Raw genomic sequence first — 21861 nt, forward strand, 5'->3', positions numbered from 1 at the left:
TGGATCCCCTGTAATTAGAGTTACAGAGAGCTATGAAGCACCATGTAATGGCTGGGAGCTGAACTAGCTTCTCTGCAGGAGCAACCAATGCTCTTAACTGCTGAGCCATTTCTTCAGTTCTGAAGCCAACTATCTTGGTCAGCTGAGCTGCAATGGCAAGATCCAAACTGTGAGAAAGGACACAACACAAAATAAAAGAATCTTCTGGAAGATTTCTATAGATCACACTTGGGCCCACTGTGACTCTGGCATGACTGCCATTGAGAAGCCATCAGTGAGTAAAGTGTCTAAGCACATGGCATGCTTTACTGTTACAAGGAGGTTGAAGTCCAGCAGGTGCTCTCGTCCAATTTCCTAAGTGTGTGTGTGGGGGGGGTTGTCAAAGAGCCTGTCTCAATATGCCTTTACCCAAGTTTGAGGTTTTCTTTCTTTCTTTCTTTCTTTCTTTCTTTCTTTCTTTCTTTCTTTCTTTGTTTGTTTTTTTTTTGTTTTGTTTTGTTTTGTTGGTTTTTTTGTTTTTTTGTTTTTTTGAGACAGGGTTTCTCTGTGGCTTTGGAGGCTGTCCTGGAACTAGCTCTTGTACACCAGGCTGGTCTCAAACTCACAGAGATCTGCCTGCCTCTGCCTCTGCCTCTGCCCCCGAGTGCTGGGATTAAAGGTATGCACCACTACTGCCCAGCTATTTTTTTTTTTTTGCAGATTTTTTTATTTGAATTAGAAACAAGATTGTTTTACATGACAATCCCAGTTCCCTCTCCCTCCTGTCCTCCCCTACCACCCCCCACCACCTAAAACCCTACCTATCACATATCCTTTCTGCTCCCCCTGGATGTTGACGCCTTCCATAGGTTTCATCAGAGTCTATCGTATCCTTTGGGATAGGGCCTAGGCCCACCCCCTGTGTCTTGGCTCAGGGAGTATTCCTCTATGTGGAATGGGTTCCCAAAGTCCACACCTATGCTAGGGATAAGTACTGAACTACTATAGGAGGTCCCATAGCTTTCCGAGGTTTCCTCACTGAAACCCATGTTCCTGGGGTTTGGATCAGTCCCATGCTGGTATCCAGCTATCAGTCTGGGTAGAAGAGTTCCCCGATGTTCAGGTCAGCTGTTTCTGTGGGTTTCACCATCCTGGTCTGGACCCCTTTGCTCTTCACTTGTCCTTCTCTGCAACTGGATTCCAGGTCAGTTCAGTGATTAGTTGTGGGTGTTGCTTCTACTTCCACCAGCTGCTGGATGAGGGCTATCGGGTGGCATATAAGTCAGTTATCAATCCCGGTTGAGCTATTCTTTAAAACATGTTTCACAAGCCTCCAATTAATTGGATAAAATAATAATTACCCTTACAAAAAATAAATGGATAATTTCTGTAATATAAAAATATGATATTGGAAACCAATAAGGGAAAGATCATACTACAGGAAAATAGACAAAAGTTACAGACAGTTCAAGAAAAGGAACAACAACAAAAGAAAAAACTCAGGAAATAAATGTATGAAAATATACTCCACAATTTCAGAGTTTTAAAAGTCAAGTTCAAATGATGATGAGAGAGCAATTTTCACTTCCAACTTACCCAGATTCAAAAGAATAGAAAGAGAACTGAGAAATGACCTAGTAGGTAAAGGCATTGGCCACCAAGCCTGAAGGCCTGAGTTCAATCCCAGAAGCTACATGGTGGAAGGGGAGGCCTGCACCCTATCCTCCAACCTCCACACACCCACCATGGAACATCAACTCATCCACACAGCCCCACACACAAAGGAAACAAAGAAAAAAACAAGTCTTAAAAAGGCAAGAGAGTAGAAAGAAACCAGTCATATCAATACATGCTTGTGGTCCAAGCACTCAAAAGGTACAGGCAAAGGGGTCAGGAGTTTGAGGTCATCCCCAGCTACATAGTAGGTGTCTTAGAGAAAACAAAGGTAAAAACAAGATATCAAGGAGAAGAGAGCCCAGGTATGATTTTTTAAAAAGAGTTATTTTCATGTAGCATAGTACTAACTGATATGTTTTTGTAATCAATATCCATTAAAATTGATCACTATGTTGTACTTAGGCTGATGCAAGCTAGAAACAAGTACACAAAGATGAGTGTATATGGGCCTTGGTTGCCTCATGGATCCTAACAGTATACTGAAAGCAAACCATTAAAAGGCTGTGACAGAGTGTGCAGGCTTGCAGAAAGTGTTCCAAGATAAAGCAACAACTAAAAAGAGCAAATAAGACAGATAATACAGAAATAGTTTAAATTCTGTTACAGAAATGGGAAAAATCTAATGGTGTATATACACTGAAATATGAGAATAAGCTATTTTGGGAAGATAGCATTTTGGAGTACTTCCATTTATATCCTATGCATTTCTTTAATATTGAATTATATATTAAAGTTAAAATGAACCAATGTTAAAAACAAACATATTAAGAAAATTATGTGGGTTTTTGTCAAAGATGTTAAATCTGAATCTAAATAGCCATATAAATCTATATACCTTAATATTGTCTAAGATAAAAAATATAGACTTCTAAAATTTATTATTGGGACTGGAGAGATGGCTAAGTGCTCTTAGCTAAGAGTGTTTACTGCTCTTACAGAGGCCTGGAGTTCAGTTTCTAACATCCCCATCATGTAGCTTACAACTGTCTGTAACTCTAGTTCTAGGGAATCTGATTTCTGGTCTCCACAGGCACTTGCTCTCATACCCACATACAGATACACACAAACCTACACACAAAATAATAATAATAATAATAATAATAATAATAATAATAATAATAATAACACTTTTAAAAATTAAAAATTTGCTGGTCATGTTGACACATGCCTTTAATCCCAGAACCCAGGAAGGCAGATTTCTGAGAGTTGAAGGCCAGCCAGCTCTATAAAGTGACCAGGGCTATGTACAGAGTCCCTGTTTCAAAAAAAAAAAAGATAAATAAATCTACCATTAAATATAAAAAAGTTTTGAGGATGCTGTTGTAGATTAAAAGCAACTAAATGAATTATGTGAACTTTGCTTAAATTCTCAGTGCAAAATCACAAAGAAACACTTTATAGAGGACTTTACTGGAGCACAACCGCATTGGTGAATGTGATAGGATATCCCATTCTAGGATGTATTCTAGGATGTAAAACTTGGGAAATATAGGAAATCCTCCTTTAACTGAACTGTTTTGCACCTCTCCAGGCACAGGTTTATGTTAGTTAACCTTGATAATTTACAGGAGAGGAAGGCTGTTTCCTATCAAGGTAGTGTTCTGATTCTAACGTTGCTTATTGAGGAATACAATGCATTCATTTCTAGAATAACTTATCTGGTTTATAGATTTCAAACTAGTGCCTAAAAGGTAATCAGGATTTATTTTTTAAAGCTTAGAAAGTTATAAGCTGGAGGGGATGTTAAAAATCCTATAGGATCAAACCCCATGACGTTACAAATGTGCAGAGGGACATGGATATGCTAGGTGACTTACATATAATTAACCTGAACTGCTTTGAGGATTCAGAATTCTTACCATAAGTCATTAAGATTTATTTAACCCTTGCTGAGCATCAAAAATGGACAAGACTTCCCCACTTACCCAAAGACAGTCACTTTCTGCACAGAAAAAAAAAAAAAAAAAAAAGGCTTAACACTCAGGAGGAATTACATGATAATCCTCAAGGAACAAAAAGCCTCCAACTCCCAGCACTTGTAATCATGCAGGCAGTCTGCCCAGTGCAAGCAGAACTAAGATATGGCCTTTGCTTGACTTTTTTGTTACATAAGAAAACACTGGCAGTTAGAGCCAACATTTTTTTGGAGGGGAAAAAGGCAAAACAACTAACAAAAGAAATTTGTTAAGTCCTTTATTCATTTATAAACATTTCTAGCCTACCTGGTGGAATGATGGGGAAATGAATTAAATCCGTCAATCAATGTGTTCATTATAAAATGTGTGTCTCTTGTCTGGGTTAAAGACTCCAGATTGACACAGCCTCATTTTAAATGATCCTCTGAGAATGGTCTGGTAGAGCCACTCTTCAGTCTTTTCCTGATGCTCTAAGTGGGTGTGCATCCTGTGCCTCTCAGAGCACCAACAGAATCCTCATTGCTCTGTCCTGGTTAGTTTTTCTGTTCATTTGAACGAGCTAGAGTCATTTGAGAAGAGGAACCTCAATTGAGAAAATGCCTCAACCAGAATGACTTGTGAGCAAGCCTGTGGGGGCATTTTTTTGCTTAATGATTGACATAGGAGGGCCCGGCCTACTGTGGGAGGTGCTACCCACATGCAGGTGGTCCTGACTTGTATATGGAAGCAGGCTGAGCAAATCATGGGGAACAAGCCAGTAAGCAGCACTCCTCCATGGTCTCTGCTTCAGTCCCTGCCTCCAGGTTCCTGCTCTGACTTTCTTCAGTGACAGACTATGATGCAGAAGTGTAGGCTGAAATAAGCCCTTTCCTCTCCACATTGCTTTTGGTCTTGATGCTTAATCACAGTAATAGAAACTCCAACTAAGACACTTTGTTTCCTTGTAATTAATTGAAAGGAGAGTTTTGCTTGTCAGGAAGAATTTGTCTCTGTTAATTGGAAATAGTATTAGACACTTGCAGGATCTCAGTCATGTAAGTATCTCTCCATACTGAGGCAGTAGAGGGAGAGAGTTGCGATCAAAATGACATGACAAACTGAATTCTAATTGGTTGGGGGTTCCCTGAGCGAGGTCACAGTGCTCAAATTTTGGGGAGGGTGTATAATGTTAACTCAGATACATTAATTCTTAAGTCTCAAGGGAATGAAATGCAGAAACTCAGTGCTAGTTTGACTCTGGTATGTCCTCCAAAGACCATTTGATGAAGGCTTGATCACCAACCTGGGGAACTATGGAACCTCTAGGAGATGGGACCTAAGGGAAAGAATTTAGGTTGTGCCCTTGAATGAGATACTGGGATCCTGGTCTCTCCTCTGTGTTCCAGCTATCAGGAGATGAGTAGCTATATTCCACCATGTGCCTCCACGTCATGCTGTCCTGTCTTACCATAGGCCTCAAAACAAGGGAGCCAGCTGACCATGAGTTGAAACCCCTGGAACTGTGAGCTGAAATGAAATTGCCCACCTTTTAAGAATTTTATCTCAGGTAATTTTCAGCAACATAAACCTGACTAATACACTGTGCACTGGTTATGTTCCACACTGGCTGGCCAACAAGGTAGGGGAAGAGGGGTGAACCTCAAGAGTGCTCAGAGCCTTCTCAGAAAGGAAGGTAGAAAGTAGGGTCCAGCTTACAATGCCATTGTGTCTGACCCAAAAGTCAACCATGGTGACTCAAACTTAAACTACCGACCTTTGCCATCCAGTACTGTTCATATGCTTCACTTTGGTTATCACGAAGGACATTTCCTCAAAGAGTTTATAGTTTTGGAACCTTCAGAAACTCCAAAGTATATCCAGCTTTCTTCAGAACCAAAAGGCTAGAGCTTAGTTAAGTGTTCAGTGACCTGTTACAGATTGAAAGTGACTCATGGTTGGGGAAAGGGGTGGAGGCAGGAAGGGAGGGAGGAGATCTCTGAGGTGGGGGCATGCCGAAAAGGTACAGAAGTTTCAACACTCTCTCTCCAAACAGTGGAAACCAAGCCTTAAGGAGAAGAGGATTTGAAGAAATGGGGAAGCCATTTCACAAACTGTATGAACAAAGGTAGAAACTTATGGATGTCCCAGGTCAGCTTGGCAAACAGTAAATAGAGAAAACATAAATGATCGACAGTGTTTCCATTTTTCAGATTACTTGCTCAGACTGTATCCTGAGCAACAACAGTTTCCTGTGGTTTATAAATAGGCACTGGCTATTTTAGTAAACTGCTGTGCTGATGACCCTTTGTGCAGTGTTTCATGGAAACTTCAGATTTCCAGGAGGCAGAAGAAAATGTATAAATATATGAGAAATGATCCAGAACATGAAGGGCCACCAATAAAAGCCACTACAAAGTTTGTGCAGAAGCTCTGTCCTGACCAGGCGCTTACCTCTCCCACCCCTCCCCACTTTCTCCTGGTTACTTTGCAGAATAAGCTGGGAATAAGGAAGCTCAAGAGCTGAACTCATTTGCCTGAGCTCACAGAGAGGGGAGTTCAGGGTTGAAATTCATCTTTCAATTTCCTTCAGCCCACACTCAAACACAGAATTTCTATCTACAGCCATAACCAAAGAAATCAACAGAACTGCACAGAACTGAAATTCCCATGTTTTCTAAGATGGGGCTAAGCTGAGGATCCCTATTGCCTACACTTGAGAAACATTCTAAAGCATTTATACATATTAGCTGGTGTATGACAGAAAGGCGTTATTTCACCCAATACTTAAAGGGTCAAGTTAATATAGATATGTGTTTTGTTTGCAATTGGCACTGTGCTCAGACTTTCTGAACTCTTCTGTGTTCCAATCCATTCACCAACATTTGATTTGCTATCTATTGTCCATTATGGCTTGAGAAAGATTTTAAATGAATAGATATCTTTTATTTGTATGTCTCTTTTAGGTTCCTGCTTATGTAGATATAGAACAAAAAGGAACTGATGATATCCTACCTTCCATTCTTAAACAGTTGGGAAAAGAGGAGAGATCTAGGTGAATTAAAGTTGATAACAATAAAAACAGACAAAGTAGTACAAAAACCCTGCTAGGAAAACACTCACCAGCCAATCCTGTTACATGAAGAATCTCTGTCAAACATCCCCCAGACTGTGCAGGAATCCCTCAATGAGTGTTTTCAGAGTTTGGAGTTGTGCCAAAGACCTCTCTAAATAAGAATGGGTGTAAATAGCCCTATTCCCTTACAATTGGGTCAATCTGTGTTAAAATTAAACCACCACCAATAGTATTTTTGAACATTCCCATAGTCCTCCCAAATACCTGAAATTTCTAAATATACCCCTGTGGTTGAAACGAAAGCTCTGCTCAGTCTATCACATGTAACAATACCTTCCTTGATGAAAAACAAAGATTAAACTTACTTGTGGGCACCCAGGGCAAATATTTATAGATTACTGCCAGAGATTATGTTTGTTTAGTAAATTAATTGTTATAGATTCTCTTCCAATAACCATGATTTTACTACCACTGAAGTGTTAGCTAGGTTTCCAGTACCAGGAATGGTCTCTCTCTTGTTGAGCAGGTCTTAAATCCAATTAGAGAGCTGTTGGTTACCACCAGGACATGTGTGCCACTACTTCACCCTTAAAGTTATCAAACCGTGGTGGTAATTGCATCTTCTTTCTCAAAGCAGCTACACGGACATCTCTGTAGGCACTTCCATCTCTTCCATGATGTAAGTCTATTATAGACTCTTCAGGTAGCAGTATACACCCAGGTGACTAGAAGGAACAAGGTCTGAGGACAGAATACTCTGGTCAGAAATCCTTCATTGAACTGTTCATAAAAGCAAAACACTAAAACAACACACAGAAATAAATGTGTGGCATAGTATAGAACATTATGAAGCTATAAAAGGATAAAGGAGTAGACAGAAGCTCTCTACAATATCCTAAGGTAAAAAAAACCAAGGGGCAGAACAATCCTCACAGAATGCTACCTGCTGAATAAGAAGAGAAGTTTTAAGAAATACATTTGGTTCTATTTATTTATGCCTAAAGAAACACTAAATAAAAATAAAAATAAAAAAGAAACACTGGATTGATTCCCTGGAAGAGTACTGCTTAACTAATTTACAAATGTGGTTTTAAAAACCCTTTTTAATGTGGCTTTAAATCTGGTTTCTTATATGAAATGGGGGGGGGCGAAGTAACTGGAATTGGGGTTGGATGAAGTAAATAAAGGCACACATAATTTTTAAATTTCAATTTCTTTATTGTGTGTATATGATGTGTGGTGGTGGGTGACAGAGTGGAACTGCATACCATGGTGTATATGACAAGGCTAGAGGATAATTTGTGGAGTTAGTTCTCTCCTTGTAACTATATGCAGGTTCTGATGACTGAACTCAAGTTGTTGGACTTGCAAGCACTGAATCATCTTACCAGCCCAGGTAAGACGGCTCAATGTCAGCTGTCTGCCTCTATTGCTGTCCACTTTATTTTGGAGTGATAGGATTTCTCACTGAGCCTGGAGCTTGCCATTTCAGCAATATTAGCTAGCTAGTGAGTTCCTAGGATCTATCTGAATCCCCTACTATGAAACAATCTTTATACACTATAAATATGTATTGATCTCATTGTTTTTAAAAAATGCTGATTGGCCAATAGCTAGGCAGGGAGAGATTGGACAAAATGTGCTGACACAGAAAGAATGCTGGAAAGAGGAAGGGTGGAGTCTGGAATCACCAGCAGATGCACTGAGAAGCAAGATGGGCACTCCATACTGAGAAAGGTACCAAGCCATGTGACAAAGCATTGATAAGAAATAGGGGTTAATTTAGATGTGAGAGCTGGCTAGTAACCAGTCTGAGCTATTGGCCAAGTGTTTATAATTAATATTGAGTCTCTGTGTGGTTATTTGAGAGCAGCTGCCAGCACAGGAAAACTCTACCTAAAAATGGTGTTCCAACATGGGGCCAGAATTTCCACACAAGACCTGGCAAAGCTTTAAAGAGGATTCTAAACACACAAAAATGGAGTCAAGTGCAGCTTCTTGGTAACAGACTTTTCTTAGGTAGGCTCTGTTGGCTGGTGGCAAGCAGAGAGATGGCTTCCTAGCTCAGTGCTAGTGGCAAAAATGGGCAAGGCTCTTTAAAGAGGCTCTGCTGCCAAACACTTAAATGAGGTTTATGAGCAGCTACTCATATTCGAGGTGCACTACTCGGAGGCAGTGTGGACCAGAAAACTCCTCAGATTTGGGACGGTAAATGTGGCTCTTGCTCTGGTACCTGTATCATAAACCAAGTGGGGTGGAGCCTGCTGCCAAAGCAGAGGTTTTGGTCCTAACCATGTTGCTTAACAGTTTAAAGGGCCATCTGGTCAGAAAAAGATTACAGATACAAAATAAAGAGAGATTCAAATGGGAAAAAAAAACTCTCAATGGGTTACAGTGTGTTTAAATATATACATAGGCTTGGCAGAGAAAAGAGGAAGTATAGACAGTCATAAAAAAGAAATATATAGTTTTAAAATAATAAGATAAAGTCCTTAAAATAGAGTAAAGTAATATAAAAGAAATAAGCTACATAAAGATGGAAATACACAGAGAGTCTGGATCCTATATATTATTGTGTTGTCTTTAGATTTTGTGGCTGCTAAGAGACACTGGATTATAAGAAGTACTAGATTAAACCAACCTATATATTTTAAAAATATCTTGACTTCAAAATTTAAGACAAAAGATGTTACTTTGGGGAAGAGGTTGTGCTTTTATTTCCACAAAAAAAAATGAGAAGCTGTGGATTTGTTCAAGGTTAAAGATGATCTGCTTCAATCAAGGAAGACCCCCTGAAATCCTGACAACAGACATAAAAAAAAATAAAGCTAGAAAAACTACAAGACGCATGATACGAATTTTACCTGCTCAAACACATAACAAAAAAAAATCATTTTTGGTTGACTTATATACAATGTACTGCATTACTTGTAGTAATGCAGATATCTATGTTACCTTTAAAAGTTTATATGTTTTCATAACAAGGGAACCAGACACCAATGAAAATAGAAGGCCCAGCTAATCCAGCATCTCAAATGCCTCTGTTACAGTCTCCTCAGAATTGTGCATCCAGCAGCTTCAAGGCTGCTGACTGAGATGATCCAGTCTCACAGAATACTCCAGCCAACATCTACAATTATCCTGATATTTCTCAAGGTTCCTTCAAAGATTACCAGCACCCCAAACAACAAGAAGTAGTCTAACCAAAAAATGGGTTATGAATGTGTATTATAATTTAAGAGGGGTTGGTTACAAGTTACCATTGATAATGCTCAGAAAAAGTGATAAACAAGAGAGGTTAGATTCAAGGATCTTTTCTGAAAAATAAGGGAATATAGAAATGATATGATAAAAGGGTAGATGATTGAATCTACTTTTAAACTAAAACAACCTACTAGTCTTAAATATTTTACATTGGCATGGATTTTGGTTTATTGATACAAACTTAAAGTTAACTTTGTTATAGTGTATTATGTTTCTACTCTTATTTAGGGTGTTGTGATTATACAGTTCATTTAAAAAAAAACATAATGAGAGCCTTGGTTGGTGGCGCATGCCTTTAATCCCAGCACTCAGGAGGCAGAGGCAGGTGGATCTCTGAGAGTTCGAGGCCAGCCTTGTCTACCGAGTGAGTGCCAGGATAGGCAACAAAGCTACACAGAGAAACCCTGTCTTGAAAAACAAAACAAAACAAAACAAAAAACATAATGATAATTAAAAGTACAGATTAATAGTCATCTATAATAGTCAAACTTACAGTCATGTTAGGTATGTTTTCAAGGTCATACAGAGATACATTTTCAATAGACAAGTAGTCTTAAAACACTTCAAAGACCTACAGAATATGACATTAAATATGTTTAATAATATAAGGCTTTCTATGACAATGAGACATGTCTGCTGCTGGCAACACCAATATACTTCAGAAAAGATGATGGGCAAACTTCATATGAAGTTTGTTTTCTTTATGTCAAAAGCTAACCATTTGGGCAAAGAAACTGCCCTTGCCGAAACTGCTGACAGTATACTATCAAACTGGACACGTAGGACATAAAAGAAAGTGACTGCCAAACTTTGCCAAGACAAAGTAGAACAGTCCTTCAAAATTCCCTGCTTCTCAAAAATGTCTGTCAAATATACGAGATTTGTAGGCCAAAGTTGGATGCCCCAACATTACAGAAGAACTTAGGTAGACTGTCCACACAGCCAGATGTCTCTGCCATTAGGTAACATTTTGCCTTTCTGGGGTCTTTGATGGATCAAAGACTAAATAGCTAAACTTACAGTTTTCCTTAGTTTTGATAAAAGGTAGATTATGTATAAAACTTTAGACTCACAAAGATAAGGTAAAGTATTTTTCTCTAATTTTGCCAAATACAAATGGACTGGGTATTATAATTCTTACTTGACAATGATATACTATACTATATAGTATACTATAAAATATACTATTTTAATATATATATATATATATATGTATCTACTATGTTAAAGTTAAAACCTTCCTTTTTAATTAGACAAAAGGGGGAAATGCTGTGAAACAATCTTTATGCACTGTAAATATGTATTGTTCTCATTGTTAATAAAAAGCCGATTGGCCAATAGTTGGGCAGGAAGAGATTGGGCAAGACAGCCTGACACAGAGATAATGCTGGAAGGGTGGAGTCTTGAATTACCAATAGAAGCAGAAAGAAGCAAGATGTTCTGAGATACCAAGCCACATGGCAAAGCATTGATAAGAAACAGGGGTTAATTAAATGTGAGAGTTAGCTAGTAACCAGTCTGAGCTATTGGCCAAGCATTTATAATTAATATTGAGTTTCTGTGTGGTTATTTGAGAGCAGCTGCCAGCACAGGAAAAAACTGCCTATAATCCCCCAGCCTCCATCCCTACCCTTATCTTCCAGTGCTGGGATTACAGGCACTCACTGTCATGCCTGGCTTCTACACAATGTTGGGGATCCAAACTTAGGTCTTTGTATTTGTATGGCAGACACTTTACCTATGGAGCCATCACCGCAGTCCCCTGATTTGTGTGTGTTCTTGTGTGTACATGCATGTATATGCACATATGCTATGGCATGTGTGTGTGTGTGTGTGTGTGTGTGTGTGTCAGAGGACAACCTTGTGTGTTAGTCCTTGACTTCCTTTTACTTTGTTTGAAACAGAATCTCTCTGTTATTTGCTTCTAGGTAAGCCAGGCTAGCTGACCCAGGAGCCTCCAGGGATTCTCCAGTCTCTACTTCCTATCTCTGTAAAACACTGAGATTACAGATATCTGCTACTATACCTGATTTTACAGGTGTTCTGGGGGTTCAAACTCAAGTCCTCATGCTTGAATGGCAATGAGTATTGGTTATCTCCAAAGTCCCAAATGAAAGGATTGCCTATCCAAAGAAAAATCTACAATTAAAAGAGAAATCTCTGATTGTGGCAATGAACATTTTTAATAAAGTAGATGCTTGTGTGGGGTGGGACTGGAGAACTAAGGCATGATGAACTCATCTATCACTGAAGATTTGTACTAGGGTACAGATCCCTATAGCAGAGTTGTCCTAGGAAAGAGACATTCCTGGAGTCTGGATTCTTTGGTTCATACTACCTGACAATGGTGGTTTGGAAACCTGGGGCCACTGGGAGCAATATCTGCAGCCATATTCCTTCTGAGGATCAGAGAGAATGAAGTTCATGAGGACAGACCAGGTAGCCCAGCCAATGCACAAATCTCATAGCAAACAAATAAACTAAAAAGTGAATAGAACAAGCTTTGATTCCTCTCCTGGTAATGGGCAAAGCTGGTACTGCCTACCTACATCAATATCTAAGACCAATCAGGAAATGGCTTATGGATAACTCTCCAAGCCTTCCCACAGAATCTGCACCTCAGTTGCCGTTGTCTTCCCACCCAACGGAGGAAATTCCAAGGTTCTCTCAAATGTTGTAGGAAATTTGGAATATATATATATTCCATATATATATATATATATATATATATATATATATATAGACACTTTACATAATATATATATATTATGAAGTGCCTATTATAAAGTGCCTAGCAATTTGAGATCCAGTGTATGGATTATCTCTCGGCTTGTTCAGGTTCAAAGTCCTCTTTGGAGAGATCAGAAAAGTGCAAATGTCTCTGCAGCTGAGACAGGCCTGTGTTTACCCAGAACTCCTGCTTGGCCACTCCTGGGAAGGCCTCAGAAGAGCTCTTCAAAGCAGTCCTCATAAAAACAAACACCCCCACCCCACCTCCACCTCCTGGTCCCTTCAGAAAACAAACTACAGAACTGCTCTGTTCATTGAACACAAGGGGATTTTCTATTTAAAGTTTTTTTTCTTTTCTTTTCTTATTCCACATTGGCACCACTTACTAGGGAGCGGATGGCTTTCAAGTTGGGTTGTTTGAAACATAAGCACTTAAGAATCCAGGTGCCTAAAATTTCCCATCCATACAGCATTCATTTAAAAACCACATTTTTACACGTTTATTGAAGCTGTCGGTTGCAGGAAAAGGGTGTCTTTGACCACATTTTAAAATTATATGTATTTATATCAAAGGCTAATAAATAAAATGTCTCAGATCTTATTTCCTCTTTCAAACTTTTGAGGAGTGTATTGTCATCATTAATGTTTGTAATCCCAATACTCAGAAGGCTGGGATAGGAGGATCCCAAAGTCAAACAAGTTTGGGATACACAGAAAGACACTGTGTTTAAGGCAGAGTGAGAGGGGACTCAAGTTCATGCTTGGGGTAGCCTATCAGTAAAAGAAGGAATTCAGGTGAGAAATAGCCTGTAAACCATAAGAAACAACCCACAGGGTCTGGGTGGGAGTCCATTTATCGTCTGACAAGAGACATCACATGTATGCTGTGACCATGTATCTAAATTGACATTGGAAGATGTAGGGCAGAAATTAGGTCATCCCAATACAAGGGTATTTAGGGACAAAGCAGACAGAATTTAAAGTATCAGGCTAGAGGAGTGGCTCTCAACCTGTGGGCCATGACCTCTTTGGCGGTCGAATGACCCTTTCACAGGAGTTGCATATCAGATATCCTACGTATCAGATATTTACATTAGGATTCACAACAGTAGCAAAATTACAGTTATGAAGTAGCAGTGAAAATGATTTTTTGGTTGGGGGTCACCACAACATGAGGAAGGCTGAGAACCACTGTTCTAGATAGAGGAACAATCCAACAAACTGCCTCTGACCTCTGCTGTCTGTAGAAAAAAAAAATTTTTTTTCTGATTCTCTTTGAGTTTCTACACTTTCTTTAATGAACTGGAGGCATGAGCCCTTTACATTGACCAGCAAACTGTGTCAAACTTGGGGAAGGCTGGATAGAGATTTATCTGGAAGCAATATCACTCTGTCCTTGCCAAGGTTTTATGTAGACTTCCCGAGAGTGACACTGCACTTCTGCTCACAGAGAAGCCTACTGACCCCCCCTCACTCCGCCACCCACCCCCCGCTACTGAGGCTGATGGAGATGTAGGAGAGACTAGAACTTGGACGTCTGACCTCTATATGGAATTATTATTTTGTAGCATATTCCAAATTTTAGTTGCTTTCTTCAGTTTTCCTAAGCCTGGGAAATTACTGAAAATCTCATTTGACAATGTTTACAACAGCGTTGTCCAAGAGAAAGGTACGGGCAAGTCACATACGTTATGTAAAATGTCCACTAGCTACATTTTTAAGCATAATATGGTAGAGTTAATCTTTAAAAATGGAACTTCTTTTAGTTTTTGTATCAGTTATGTCATTTCCGAACGTCTAAATGTTAAGAATTGAGGCCTGGTGAGATGGTTCAGCTGGGGCGTGTGTTTGCTACCAAAAATGATGACCCAAGTTTGATCTCCAGAGTCCACAGAATGGGCTCCTACAGACACACACAAAATAAAAAGTTAAAAAAAAAAAAAAAAGGCCAGGCAGTGGTGGCATACACCTTTAATCCCAGCACTCTAGAGGCGAGGCAGGTAGAACTCTGTGAGTTCGAGGCCAGCTTGATATACACAGTGAGATCCAGGACAGCCAGGGCAACACAGAGAAACCCTGTCTGGAAAAAAGGGGGGGGGGATAAAACAAACAAAAAATTTGAGATATTTTAGTTCTTTTTTTAACTAAGTCTTTGAAATCTAATATTACCGTTAAATAAGATTCAACTTTAAAACGTTTACTAATAGCAAACCAAAACTCAAATTTTAAATATAAAAAGTCACTTTTTCATTTTGTTTTGCTGCTCCAGCGGTCAAAGCCAGGACTTGTGAGTGTTAGGAAAATGCTCTGTAAGTGGTAAGTTTAAATTTTAATTCATTAAAGCTAAGTGGGATTGAAAGTCAAGTCCCTGTTACTCTAGCTTCACAGCCTTGTGTTACCAGGGCTGGAGTTCCGGTACATGGAACCTTCCTTTTTTATTCTCAACAGCTACTCCCTTAAGAGGACTGCAGGAAAACCTTGTAGTCAGTTTCATTCCTATAGTTAGAAACTCAGTGGTGGCGCACACCTTTAATCCCAGCACTCGGGAGGCAGAGGCAGGTGGATCTCTGTGAGTTCGAGGCCAGCCTGGTCTCCAGAGCAAATGCCAGGATAGGCTCCAAAGCTACACAGAGAAACCCTGTCTCCAAAAACAAAAACGAAGGAAAGAAAGAAAGAAAAGAAAGAAAGGAAGGAAGAAACTCAAAATCAGTCTTAACATTTCTATGTTATAATAATTAGAACCAGTTCTCTGGAAACATGCAGGTGGAACAGGTTAGCTCATATCTGGGAGATAAACTGTAATAAGTCCTTTCTCAAGAGGAGTATTCCAACAAATCTAAAGAGGCTGAAGAAGTCTTTCTGGCAGCTGGGGAATTATTGGACAATGATACAAAAAGAGGAATTTAAAATGATTTTACTTTTGAAATATATTTGAAATCTAAATGACATGCATAAACCAAAAATTACCATTTTTGTTTTAACATTTGTTTGTGTGTTTACAGGATTGGTACATCATTGTGTAGCTCATTCTGGACTTGAGCTCATTTTGTAGTCCAGGCTCTTGGCAATCCTCCTGCCTCAGTCTTCTGAGTACTGGGATCACAAGTGTGCACCACCACACCTGGGTGAAAGTGAATATTCAGCAGTATTTCATTTAATAAATAGGCTACAAAATCACCATCTTTATTTAGCTCAAAAATATTTTCATCACTCCGAAATAAAAACAATACCATATCTATTCTGTAGTATTTCAACTTTTTCCCCCTCTCTAATTCTTCTACTCCCTGTAGCCACCAATGTGCTTTCCATCTCCATATATTTATTTACCTAGTTTGAATATTTTGAATAAATGGGATAATGTAACATGTAACCAAGATTCTTTCACAGCATAGCACATGACATCAGTGATCCATTCCTTTATTATGGCTGAATAGCATGTGTGTGTGTGTGTGTGTGTGTGTGTGTGTGTGTGTGTGTGTGTATCTCACATTTTGTTTATTCATTCCCTGATGGACATTTGAGGTTTTTTTTTTTTTTTGTAACTCTTGGCTATCATGAATAACATCACTTATTTATAATATTAGGTACAAGTATATCCTTAAATACCTACTTTTAATTCTTTTGGGATTGCTGTCATGTAGTAAGTGTACATAACATTCTCACTTTCTCAGTAATATTTGTTTTTGTTTGTTGTTTAATTATGGTTATCCTAACGGGCATGAGACAATATCTATTTTGTTTTTAATTTTCATTTCCCTAATAGCTGATGAAGTTGAGCATATTTTCAGGAGCTTGTTGAACAGTTACGTATTATCGATGAAAGATATATCCAGGTGCTTTGCCCAATTTGAGTTGGGATTTTGTTATTTAAGAGTCCTACGTTTTGGATATTAGATTCTTGGTAAAGCCTTGCTAGTTGCTATTTATGATTACCATTCGTCATATTCAATTCAAATAAAGCCAGAAATCTTTAAAAGAAATGAGATTATTCTGATTGATTTATAAACTTCCTTTATGTTTATATTACCATATAATCAGGTTTCTTTCTCACTATAGAAGAAAATTCAGGAAAGGGTGATTTAAAAAAACAACAAAAAAACTGCTCACTGCTCTCTTTTAGAACACAGATTATACTCTTCTAGGTATATATTTAATAAATTACTTTATGTCAGCAATTGTATGTATGTCGGCACCAAAAAGTGTTCATTCATGGTGGTGGTTTGAACATATGTCTTTAGGGTATTTTTTCAATATAAAATTAAAATATTTTGAGACAGGGTCTCATGTAGCTCAGGCTGGCCTCAAACTTGCCAAGAAGCAGAGAATGAGTACCCTGTCCTCTTGCCTGAGACCTATGTGTTGGGAGTACAAGCTCCCACACCTGACTCTTCAAACTGTTTTAATGTTGAGGAAACTTCCCAGGCTTCATAGGAGTTAAAAAGAGGGCAAGTTTAAGAATAAATAAAAATTAAGAAAATTCATTCAGGTTTTAAAAAAATCTGTTCTGATTTTACAGTTTAAGGGTACGGTCAGTATAATAAAAATAGGTTCTACTTGGGCTACTATAACAAAGGAATAATTAGAGTATCATTCTTTACTAAACCAAATGGTTATAGTAGACAATCTTCTTGTTTACACAGATCTGGTTTCAAGTGTAGTCGCATGACTTGCTTTGGCATATAAAATGGGGAGAAAGAGACCAAGTGCCATTTGTTAGTTGCTGGCACCTAACCCTCTATCACAGGCTTCCCTTATGGTGGAGTGGAAGCACTCATTGACATGGAGGTACCCTAACATTAAAGTATCCCAGAATGCTGAACTGCTTGGCAGGGGACGCTGCTCTAGAAAGCCTCTTGGAACCAGAGTTGATGTCAAAAAGCAATAAATTAGCCTTTGTTGACTTAGGGATCTGTATGTTATGTTAAGATTTGAAAGTTTTGTGTTATTGCTTCATAACACAGTCTACAGCTACTAACACATGCTAATGGCATTTCCCTTCATATTTTAAATAGAAAGCAAAGTGACAATTTATATTTGCAAAGCTGGTGATTTTAAGTGTCTCCCATTCATGCTAGAGACCAAGCCTAGGTACAGAGCTAAATTACCAACCTCTGCAAAACTTTCATAATGAAATATTTCTAATGGGCATTGTGGCTCATGCCTGTAAGCCTGCACTCAAAAGGCTGATGTGGGTGTATTGCTGTGAGTCTGAAACCAGCCTTAGCAATAAAGTAAAATCCTGTTTCAAAAAGCAAAAACAAGCAAACTCCACATTGTTTCTTTGGAAGGCACAGCTATATACAATCATAGGGTTTGTTGTTGTTGTTAATGGAAAGTATTATGTTACAGATATGATAATGATAAATTCTAGATTCCTTCAATCAACTTCTATAAAACTACTTCTGAGATATTTGAGGATACTCTGAGTTGTCACCACCACTAACTGAAGTTTTAAATATTGTTTTCTAAATATTTGCCTTTTGCAGAGATGTCACCTCAAATAACATCTCCAATTTAGAACTGGTCTTTCCTGGGTAATCTTTATTTTCCATCAAAAGACAAGAGTTTGGAATGGTGAGGCAAGTGTTTATAGTGAGAGTCTGAATCTGTGCCTCTCACATCTTTTTTGGACTAATTACTGGTTGTGGAGGGGGGCACTCCTTTTTGAAGAAAAAAATAAGATTTTAGGGGGAGTGGAATGGGGACTAGGAGATGAGCCATCCTTCAAGAGAAGATGTGTTTAAGTACCTGTTATCTGTAATAAAGGCACTTAGGTGTTGCCATTTCACAATTGCTTTGAAAGAATTTGAAGTGAGACATTTTCCAGTCTTGATGAAGTTTTCATTGGTGATCTATTAACAGTGTGGGTGGGGTGATGCCAGGGGCCCTGCCTCCCCCCCACCTGTGAAAGGTAAACAACTTCCATTTCTAGTGGATTTCCTTCATTACTCAGGAAGGGTAGCAGCTTCCATTTCTGTTTGATTCAGTTCTACAAGTACTTTCTAGTGCCTCTTAATATGAACAACAATTCAAAAGAACAAATAGACAAAGAATCCTATCCCTGAAAGAACTGACCTTCTGGCTGTGTTATCAACCTTCTGAGGAAAACGTTAAATTACTTGTCTTCCTCAACTTTTTGCATATAAATCAAAAGCAAACATTGGTATGAAATCCAAACTGATAGTAAAGCCCCAGAACTAACAATCACCTTCAGAGTGGTGTGACTATTGAATTTTGTTTTACTTTAACACTAAAATATACAGCCATCAGCCCGGGGTGCTTTTTAAGCCGGCGGGTAGATCTTTAGGGAACACTGCCTCGGGCTTTTTAAGTCAAGGACCCTTGAAAAGTCCACAGTGCTGTGTTGGGCATCTTACAGAACTGGGAGAAAGCCAGTTTCTCCAGACCCTGTTCTCCAAAGAGCATTTCTATTCGTAGTCAGGATGACTCACCATCCTTTTCCTCCCTTGAGAGCAGTTACAGGATTTCTGCACAGCCTGGGAGATGACAGGGTGGCCAGTGGGCTTGTTTGTGAGGGGCAGTGAACATAAATTCAAGAAAACGTCCAGTGTCAGAAAATGGAGGTGGGAGAACTCCAATCTTCACGCCATCTCAGGGGTCCTCCACAGCAGCCGGCAGACCTCACTTCCAAAGACCCAGGACAGAGCACCTGACCTCAGGTTAAAGTTGAGCCTGTGATTGACCATGAGTCATGGGTTAGATAAACCACTTGTAGACTACTGCCAGCTACCCTTGGGGGAAAGGTGAAAAAGCATTCACCATGGAGGAATACATTAACCGCTTGAAGGAATACGCGTGACTGGCCCCAACGCCCAAAGCTTCGCTCGGAGAGGTCACTGTCACCCCTCTCCAAGCTGGACATCATCACCATCACTGAGCTGAAACCGCGCAAACGGTGCAACTCTTTCTCCATTACGTTCTAAAGGTGAACATCGCGGGCGAGAAGAGGCTGCGAGAAAATTAGCCTGTCTTTTTCCATGGCGGTAATCGAATTAGCCTCAAATTAAACGTGTAATTGGTCCTCGCCAGATACAGGGACAAAAGCCCCCATTGTCCTATGGCTCCCAGCGGTGGCGGCTGCAGCCTTACCCACCCGCCCAGGCCAGACCCTGTCGCAGGGAGCGCGGCCCAGGGCCGGGGAAGGGCCACTGCTCGGGGGAGCGTGCACGCGCTCGCCCATCCGCGCTGCATCCGAACCGAGCCCGCGCTGGGTGGGCGGCTGCCTGGCAGCAGGGCTGCGCGCAGAGAGGAGGGCGCGCGTCAGGGAGGAGCCGCTGAAGCTCCGGAGGTGCGGGAGGCGTGTGCGCGCTCCCGACGCCGAGCCTGGCCGCGCCCGCGCCCCTCTGCCCGCCCCGCGCCGCGCCCCCGCCCGCCCGCCCGCCTGCCCGCCCGCCCCGCGCGCTCTCTCCACCCTCCTCCCCGCCCCGCGCCCGCCCAGCCCCCGGAATCAGTGCAGCTGTCGCCGTTCAGGCTGCGGATTCCTCCAGTCCCTCCCCCGGCCGCCTCTCCGCCCGGAGCGAGCGCGCAGCCCCGCGCAGCAGCGCCCACTGGTCCCGTCCTGTGAGCCCCGGCCCCAGCCGCCGCCAGCCCCGCGGAGTCGCCAACCCGGCCCACTCGCCCGGCCGCCGAGGAGCGGGAGGAGGACGGGACCCCGACGCCCCCACCCCACCCCCGGAGGTAGGTTCGTGTCGGAGGCAGGAGGATGCCAACTCACCCGAGGCTGTTTGCGGGCGGGCTGGCGGGCGGAGGAGGGGCGCGGGCCAGGGCGCGTGACGCCGCTGCTGCCCTGCGCCCCGAAGGCCGTGGGGGTGGGGAGGCGGCCCTCGGGGCGCGGCGGACTCCGCAGTGAGGACTCCTGCCACCGGGTGCCGTGGGCCCTGTCACGGGGGTGGGTGTCGAGCGTGGGGTCTCCCAGGGGCTCTCCTAGGCTCCGTGCGGGGCTGCGAGCAGCGTGGGTCCAGGCTGCTCTGCTGCAGCCCCGCGCGCCCCGCCACCCCCGCCTCGCCCAGCCCCGCGCCCGCGCAGGACTGGGGGAGCCGCCCTGGGGCGTCGCGCCCGCCTTAGCCTCCTGCCATCCAGTCTTCAACAGGTTAGTGCGGGCGCCGGGACCCTCGGGCCCTGTCTGGGGTAGGTGGGCTGGTAGCCTCTGGTCACCGGCTCACGACAGCCGCTCCGAGGGAGCCTTCCCTTTGTTTTTGTGACAGGAGAGGTGCCAGGTGCTGCCATCGAACGGGGGAGGCTGTACGGAAAGCATTGCCCGTTATTTTTTGCAGTCAAGCCAGAGCGGATAGGAGAGGGACGTGTGGGAGTGCTTCAGCAGAAGAGAAAATGGATTCGGTGCGGGCTCTTTGGGCGGGGATGTGCGTTTTTGGCAAGATGGATGGCTCACGGTGCCCTCACCGTGATGCAGCACAATGCAGCAGTATCGCAGCCTCTGGGCTTCTCGCCGGCGGGGCTTGGCACAGCCACCCGGAGCCTGCGGCCCCCGCCCGGCCCCACCCAGGCCCAGGGCAGCCCTTGGCCTCTACCTTGTCATGCTGCTGTGGCGAGATGTGGCGTTGGGAGGAGCAGGTCACCTAGGGTGTGTTGGGGGTGGGGGGACTTTCGCTTTGGGGGCGACTCTTCCTGCCCCGCCTGTTGGCTCTGGGGGACCGAGGCGCGCCCTGCAGCACTGATGCAGGCCAAAGCAGCTGGCCTGCGGATGCGGGCGGGAGTCTGATGCTAAGGAGGGATCAGCGCTGCAGGGAGGGGCTGCAGAAGGACGCGACCCAGCGGTGTACAGAGGCCATGGTACATTCGCTGTGGATTCTCAGCTTTTCTGTGCATCGCCCATAAACCAGATAGGCATTAATTCCATCATTTGTGAAAAGTTGGTGCTTATTAATTAGATCATCACAGGCATGACGTTGTAATTCCTTGTCTATCTTTGGTCATTACTGAAAATGTATTTTCCCCCCTAGGAAACCATCTTTGAAGTGAAATGATTTTTCATTTCAGATCATATGCTCCTGAAAGCATTTATTAAAATATAGTATTCCAGTGGTTCTAAGAAAATATTACGTGATTCTTTTAACCTGTTTTTTTTAATCTGATTTTTCTGTATGCCAAGTACTATTATTTATTTTGACTTTCTATTAAGGGTTTGTTGATAAATGTCATGATTGATAACAAATTAGTTGACTTCAAAACCAGACTTGTAGGTATATTTTCATAGGTGTTGCT

General features: G+C 41.7%; 1 protein-coding gene and 1 long non-coding RNA gene across 5 annotated transcripts in view; one reads left to right on the plus strand and one right to left on the minus strand.

The window, feature by feature from the left end:
* Positions 1 to 1183: 1183 nt before the first annotated feature.
* LOC103161978 lies at positions 1184 to 21327 on the minus strand. Of its 3 annotated transcripts, none has more exons than XR_003479640.2 (7): positions 21168 to 21327; positions 20354 to 20878; positions 19071 to 19311; positions 11915 to 12011; positions 7123 to 7365; positions 6672 to 6775; positions 1184 to 1242 (listed from the first exon to the last, which is right to left on the minus strand). It is a non-coding gene; the product is annotated as an uncharacterized LOC103161978 (long non-coding RNA). The 3 variants fall into 3 exon arrangements; XR_004772234.1 differs by lacking the exon at positions 11915 to 12011 and adding an exon at positions 15586 to 15739; XR_004772235.1 differs by lacking the exon at positions 11915 to 12011 and having other exon boundaries at positions 21168 to 21325.
* Sptbn1 (spectrin beta, non-erythrocytic 1) overlaps positions 20103 to 21861 on the plus strand; it is a 158585-nt gene continuing 156826 nt past the window's right edge. The window contains exon 1 of one of the 2 annotated variants that reach the window (XM_027387933.2): positions 20103 to 20316. The gene's annotated coding sequence lies outside the window, so the exon portion shown is untranslated. Of the gene's footprint in view, positions 20317 to 20619; positions 20729 to 21861 lie in introns of those variants that run through there. The other variant, XM_027387934.2, reaches the window with a different exon arrangement.

The sequence above is a fragment of the Cricetulus griseus genome (assembly GCF_003668045.3).
Source record: "Cricetulus griseus strain 17A/GY chromosome 1 unlocalized genomic scaffold, alternate assembly CriGri-PICRH-1.0 chr1_1, whole genome shotgun sequence".
In the NCBI taxonomy this organism is placed as follows: Eukaryota; Metazoa; Chordata; class Mammalia; order Rodentia; family Cricetidae; genus Cricetulus; species Cricetulus griseus.